We start from the raw sequence: 6,000 nt of genomic DNA, 5'->3' as shown, positions 1-6,000 counted from the left end.
TCTTGGAAAAACAGAAAATATTCCGGTACAAAATATTGTGTGGACAAAGGGAGGATATGGTTAATGCTGCTAGAGAAAGGAAGCATCCAGGGAAACTTTTACAGACCCCTGAGCTGAGACAGAAAGGATGAAGGGACTTCAGTAGGCAGAGATGTGCAGAAGGGTGGTATAGATGAAGGGAACAGCTAGAACAAAGATGGAGGACTTGTGGTAATCAAGATGACTTTATCCTACCTCGGGAAACCTCTATTCTACTGTCTGTCTCTCAATGTGCTTATTCTAGGCACCCTCATATAAGTGAAATCATACAATATTTGTCCTTCTGTGTCTGGCTTATTTCACTAGGCATTATGTTTTTGTGGTCTATTTACATTGTATAATAGTGTACATCAAAATTCCATTCCTTTTTGTGGCTGAGTAGTATTCTACTTTGTGTATATAACACATTTTGTTTATCCATTTATCTGTTGATGGACTCTTCCCTTTTTCTTTCCAGTGATACTACAACAACTTCATAAATTGCCAACCCTTATCAGCCTCTGACTCTATAATTTATTCTCTTTCTATTGCCAAAATGATATTTTGAAAACAAATAAGATACTCTTTTGGATATATTTGGATGTATTTTTTGGATATATTTGTTGCCCTTACCCTTCCTGACTCTGTCCCATTCTTGGCTACACTGTGGCACCCAATTTATAGTAGCATTCAGTATCTTTAGGATCACCTGTACCTGCTCTCCAAGTTCATCTGTTTTATACTCCTACTCACCTTGTGCTTCAGCCACACCAAGTGCCTCACTCTACCCCAAAGATGCCATGCACTTTTATCTCCTTGTCTTGCTTTGTGCTATAATTCATTCTGTTTCTGTATACAGAAATCTCTGCTCACCAAGTAGAGTTAAATGTCAAAATCTAGGCCAGATGTGGTGTCTGATGCCTGTAATCCCAGCACTTCGGGAGGCTGAGACAGGAGGATCACTTGAGGCCGTGAGTTCCAGACCAGCCTGGGTAACATAGCAAGGCCCCAGTCTCTACAAATAATAGAGGTTTGCAAGACCCCTGTCTCTATAAATGATTGTTCTATAAAAATAGAAAAATCAGGCAGGCATGGTGGCATGTGCCTGTAGTCTTAGCTACTTGGTAAGCTGAGCCAGGAGGATCTCTTGAGCCCAGAAGATTGAGGCTGCAGTGTGCTATGGTTGCTCCATTGCACTCCAGCCTGGGTGACAGAGCAAGACCCTATCTCCTTAAAACAATTAATTTATTAACTAAAAAAATTAAAAACCTAAGTTAAATGTCATTTTTAATGACGCCTTCCCCAGTTCTACCTGGTAATTTGTTGCTCCTTTCTCTGTTTCTCCAAAGTATTTTTGTTCCTACCTCTAATTTTGGTCCTTATTACAATGTTCTACAATAATTTGCTTATTTGCCTGCCTTTTTTTAATTCACCTGACCTCTGCTTGGACTGCAGATTTTTTTCATACTTATTCCATGGACCTGGAAACTAGTAACATTCACAAAGAATGCTGCATGAGTGAGTAGTACGATAGGGGTTAGCACTAAATGTGGAGTCAGAAGTCTGGGTTCCAGAACCAATTTGGCCACTGAGTGGCAGGCCTTGGGCACATCACCTCACCTCTCTGAGTTTTTTCCTTCATTCATGATGATTCAGCATCTGAGACTAGTGTTGAGAACTAAATGAGATGACTTATGTGGCGGTGCTCTTTATAGAATAATTGTGAAGGTTTTTAAAATTACCAGTCTTATTAGTCTTCATGTACTTTTCATCCCAGATAAATTTGTGCTTCTGTAGGAAGTATCCAGTTTTGTGAATTACTTCTTTAAGAAGAAATCACAAATACTGGGGATGTAATTTTGGAATAAATTATTTACGTGAGTTATTTTCATATTGTTTGGCTTGTTGGTATAAGTGTTTAGAAATTACAGAGATGCAGAGTTTAGCCAATAAAAGGAAGCTCTTTCTAATTGTCAGTGTGGTCCGGTGATGGATGCTTTGTTTCGGGAGGGAGTCATTTCTCCATCACTGGCGGTGTACAAGCAGAGGCTGGCTGACCTTGCCCGTCTCAGACTGTCAGAGACATTCTGACCTGTACTGAGGGAGGAAGGAGGGCTACACAAGCCAACTGTGAGGGTCCTCCTCATTCTGAACGTATGTAATTTTTAAATTTACATAAAAACTCTGCTGAGAGATGGACCAAAGCTTTTGTATTCTATTCAGGAGACAAAGTATAAAAATTGGCTTTATTTTTCCTCTTTAAGTGAAAGTTGTAGATTTTATGTAAGATCACAGTAAAAAGTCTGACATTTCTACTTTGTGAGTCCAGGCTAAAGCTGAAATTTGATTTTGAAATATGAAAGTAAACTGTAACTGCCTTAATTTAAGTCTCTAGGATTTATATTTATATATAACCTTTAAAGTTCTCCCAACTTTTCACCCTGGAGAAAAGAAAAAAATTACAGTAATCTTACTTGCGGCTAGAAGAAACACTTGTTCTAGGTTAATGGAAAACTGACACTGCTTTGCCTGGGCTTCTAGCAGTTTCTATCCCCTTCTGACTGATGTGAACTCTCACACCCAGGGACATGGTTACGAGTCTCACATGTTAAATTGAGTGCTTTTGTCATCCAAGCTCAATTGCAAGTCACTTTAAAAAACATTTCTTCATAGTATTTTTAAGAGTGCTATTTGTTTTTAAACATTGTCCCTTCACAGTCCAAAGCTGCTTCTTAATGTTATTATTGCTCATGGCAAACCTATTTCAATTCTCTGAAATGACACTACTTTGCAGTGGTTTTCTATTTGTGCTATTGTCCCTCAAGCTAGCATGTGACTTACTTTCCCTGTACACCCTCCACTGCCACCAACCCACCCACCCACTCTGCCCCAAGGAGACAAATGTGGAGTCCAAACTGAAGCACACAACGTCAGCATTAAAGGGTCCTTGGATTTCATCTCATCTAATTCAAACTTTTGCACCCACACCCTCATTAAGGATGAAAAAACTGAGGTGTGGTGGAAGAGAGGGTCACAAAGAAAGTAGTGAAAAAGTAAGCCAGGATACAAATCTTCTGACCCCTGATCTAGTATTTTTGCCCCTCCCCAGGCACTGAGTGGAGGTGTGTCGGGGTGGGTGCTCTGAAAGGTTGTAGGGAGGTGGTTACTGCTCTCACTGTAGTGACTCCAGCTGGCCCAATGGACAGGCAGTTTCCTTTCAAGTGCCTTGGCAGAGTGCCTGATACCATCTTGCAATCGAATCGCCCCTGAAGGGATAAGGACCCTGCTGAAATACACATATAACAGGCCAGGTGATCTCCCACACATTCACATAGCAGCAGGCAGAAATGCAGGTATCAGCTGAGAACAGGGCCCTGCTGGAAGGGGAGAGAGGGTAAAGGTGAAAGTGTTGGAGAAGGGCCACAGGAGATTTGGAGTCAATGAGGCTGATGCACCGCATTGGAGATCGGAGCAACCAAGGCATAAGTGGTGGATGTCACCCTCTGATGTCCGTCAAATACCTTGACCTTCGAATGTGAAGAGGGGATGTTAGGAGTTGAAGGCAGAAAAGGCTGCGTTGCTTTCCATTTATCTAAAGTTTCCCTGCAGTTCACCTTTCTGAAAAGGTGGTGATACTTGCCTACCTACCTCTAGGAGTTGTAGGAATTTAATGGCAGGGCTTTGTAACTCTAAAGTCTACCGAGACACGGTTCTTCATTATACTTTCTCTTGATTATGGCTAGGAACTAGGGAAGTAACACAGTCAAAATACTGTGGAGTAAATCTGACATGCATTCATTCACTTATTCATTGGATATTTGCCAAGCGCTTGCTAAGTGCCCTAGCACCGTGCAGTCTCTGGATAAGCACGTTGCCTAACTTCAAAGAACACCAGTCCATGGCAAAGAGTATATGAAAGCAATTATAACACTAGCACGAAACTTGCTTTGGTAGAGAAGCACAGGATCCTGTGGAGTCTCAGAGGAAGGACACAAAACCGACTTAGGTGTGTGTGGAGGCATCAGGAAAAGGGAGTAGGAAGAAATGATTCCTGAGACCAGTAGGACATAGGAGGTGTGGGGAAGGAAGTCGGGGTGAGTGTTCCAGGCAAAGGGAGCCACGTGGACAGTGGCGTGGGATAGGGGAAGGAGGGCTGGACGAGAGGACCTTGGAGGCCCCTGCAAATGGCGAGAGTGTGGCAGGCACGCTGGCGAGGCCGTACATGTGCCTGTGACTTCTGTGCCTGCAGCAGACCTGCCCGAGGCCTGGGGGCGACCGCGGGCTCAGCATGTCTGCCTCCCTTCCACCCCTCCTGCGTCACGCCTCCCTTGCCACTGCCTCTGATGCACTTTGCGTCTTGGAGAGCCCAGGTAATTGTTGCTGACTCCTTGTATGACCTTAAGCAAGTCCCAGCCCATCCAGAAGGCTCATTTCTCTTTCCATGACATGTGGAGATTTAATGAACTGGCCACTGAGGTCCCTTCTGGGACTGACCCTGACCTATGCGCTCCCTGCACTGCACCAACTGGTTGTTTGCCTCGGAGCCTCCTCCCGCTCACAACCTCTCCATCCTATGAACAGTCAGCCCTTGGAGCCGGGCTCTGGGAATGGAACGCAGGTCTCCTGGCGCCCAGCTTAGGGTTCTTTCCTTTCCTCCATTGTAACAGTTAAAGGAGAAACATGCTGGTCCTCAGAGAACTCAGTCTAGTTGGGGAGTTAAGAAGGCACCAAGCCTGGATACCAGTACCCCCAGTGCCAGAACAGGGCCTGGCCTGTGTAGTAACAAAATGAGAGAAAAACCTCAAAACTGGAGGAGACCTCAGAGATCTCTTAGCATGTGCTGTTTCTGCTGCCTGGAAACCTCCAGCGCCCACTTCACATGGCCGGCAGCAGGGCTAAGACTCGATGGTAGACAGGAGAGCTTCTCTCCCTGTGGGGAAGCTTCCATGTCTATAGCCTAGGCTGTGCCCTTTTCCCATTCCACAAAGCCCAAGTTCAAAGCCTGTTCTTGCTAAAAGACTGTATTAGGTTGGTTTCCCAGGAGCAGAACATGAGACCAGTAGTTTATTTGAAAGGGAAGGGAGCTATGCAGGGTATGTTCATGGTCATATTAATACTGTGGGCAGCTGGGACTCAGTCCCCCTGAGAACCTCTACGAGATAGTTTAGAACAAGCCTCTGAGTTGTCCCACTTGAGGGCAAGGACCTGGCTGTGTTTATCCACCAACTCTCGCTTGTCATTAATCCAGGGCTGCTCCAAATGCATTAACTCCCAGCACTTCCGACCTGCTCTATGCAGGGTGCAGAGCATTTTCCTGCAGCCAAAGAAAGCTCTCAGCAGAGAGTTGCAGGGGTTTTCAGCAGGAAGTCACAGCAAACTGGACTGGCGAGCCGGGCACTGACAACTGCCCCTGCAATGGTCCAACGCCCATTCTCTCCTGTCCCTTGTCAGCAAACCTCACAGCTCAGCTTAGAGCCAAGAGGCTAAAACAAAACATGATTTATAGGGGAAATTAATTATATAGGGTTGATTTTTGCAAGTGAGTTAATAGTATCCCTATTTTATGGGAACCCATTATGCACTTCTGTACCTTAACACTTGTGCACATGCTGTCCTTGTGTAACTTCTGGGAAACTCCCATTGATCCTCCAAAGTCCTGCTCCATTGTTCACTGTTCTGTTACGCCCTTTCCCGACTGCCCTGGTACAATTAATTGCTCCCTGCTCTTTGCTCTGACAGCATGTTGTGCTAGTTCTAAAATAATCTTACTACGTCATGTCATGCCTCCTTCCGTGTTCATCTCACCTGCTACTAATTGTAGTAATAACAGCCCATGTTTATTAAGTGCTTTAGTTATGTGCCAGGAACTGTTTTAAGTATTTTATTTGAATTAATTCATTGAATCCTCTCAACAACCACGTGATGTAGCTGCAATTACCATCTCCATTTTGTGGAAGAGAAGTTAAGCAACTTTCCCAATAT

This window comes from Eulemur rufifrons, chromosome 8 (genome assembly GCF_041146395.1).
Source record: "Eulemur rufifrons isolate Redbay chromosome 8, OSU_ERuf_1, whole genome shotgun sequence".
NCBI classification, from domain to species: domain Eukaryota; kingdom Metazoa; phylum Chordata; class Mammalia; order Primates; family Lemuridae; genus Eulemur; species Eulemur rufifrons.
Note: the sequence above shows the minus strand (reverse complement) of the source record.